This window comes from Nanorana parkeri, unplaced genomic scaffold (assembly GCF_000935625.1).
Source record: "Nanorana parkeri isolate BGI_ZX_2015 unplaced genomic scaffold, ASM93562v1 scaffold432, whole genome shotgun sequence".
NCBI classification, from domain to species: domain Eukaryota; kingdom Metazoa; phylum Chordata; class Amphibia; order Anura; family Dicroglossidae; genus Nanorana; species Nanorana parkeri.
Window position 1 is genome coordinate 1,036,128 of NW_017306700.1, and position 1,258 is coordinate 1,037,385.

At 46.3% G+C, this 1,258-nt stretch overlaps 1 protein-coding gene across 1 annotated transcript in view; it reads left to right on the top strand.

Moving 5' to 3' along the window:
- The first annotated feature begins 611 nt into the window (after window positions 1-611).
- The window catches only part of PRDM4 (PR/SET domain 4), a 20,750-nt gene continuing 20,103 nt past the window's right edge, over window positions 612-1,258 (top strand). The window contains exon 1 of the mRNA XM_018560107.1: window positions 612-706. The gene's annotated coding sequence lies outside the window, so the exon portion shown is untranslated. The remainder of the gene's footprint in view (window positions 707-1,258) is intronic.

Genomic DNA, 1,258 nt, shown 5'->3' on the forward strand with positions numbered 1-1,258 from the left:
AGTTAAACTCACCCAATGCTCTGAGCTGGCTGGCTCTTAGACCAATCCTTGCAGACTCTTTCCCCCTCTGCTGTAGTGGTCTACGGTTCTGTAAATCATCTCGTTCTTTACACTTTGTATAGATGTAAGAGCCCTGAGGAACATTCTAATGCTGCAGCATAGGAGGAGAGGGGCTTCAGAGACCAGGGATGTTAACAAATACAATTTGGGGCCAGTAGCATTGTATGTGAGGACGCTGAGGGGTTGCTTACAACCTAGAGAATCAGAGAGAAGCGGAGACTGCTTGAAGCTGGGGCAGTGAGGCATGGGGTAAGTCAAAGTCTTTTTCCTGGTACCCTAGAGATAAAGCATTTAACCCTTGCAGTGTGTGTGTGTCGAATTTGGCTTTATGCACAGCATCAGCATGACACATTGGGAGGTTGCAGGAAGGTAAAGTGCCTTAATAGGAGCACATGGCATCCTCTAAGTCCCAGTTTAAAGTCTTTTGTACTCCACTTCCGTTTTCTGTCATTTGTTGTTCTAGTGATGTGACGATGGAGAATTTATCATCTCTGTATTATCAGTTTACCTTGCAGCCCCCCTACCATGACCACTTTCTGTCCAGCCAATAACATGGAGGCTGCTCATGACTGGTGGAGTCTGCCTCTCTATCCTGCAGCGACATTTATCCAACAATGAAAGCGGCAGCGGGCACAAAGTGAAACAGGTACTTCATTTAGGGATATATGAACCTTTACTCCAGCGTGATGTATTGTGCAGGGTGCTGATCTGACCTATTACATAACTGCTGAAGGCTTGTGATTGGGTCTGTACCTTTTCTCAACACTATTAACATCTAAAATCTCATATATAGCAATGACAGGTTCACTTTACAATATTAGCTAACCTAGTCATGCAAATGACTGGGTTGCCTGACAGGTTTCGAAGGTCCTCAGGGGTCTGGAATTTTTTTTTTTAAACTACTTGTCCAAGGACTAAAGCAGGGGGCCCAATTTACTTGTCCCTCGTGACCATCTACTTGTCCCTCGTGACCATCTACTTGTCCCTCGTGACCATCTACTTGTCCCTCGTGACCATCTACTTGTCCCTCGTGACCATCTACTTGTCTCCAAATTCAACAGAGCTAATATGCGGGCGAAATTCAGAATACATTGTACAGGGCTGCACTGGACGGCAGTACGGGGTACAGATAGTACTACACCTGTACCAGGGGAAGGGAAGGAAAGTATAGCGGGGGTGGGGGGGTGGATTCGGGATA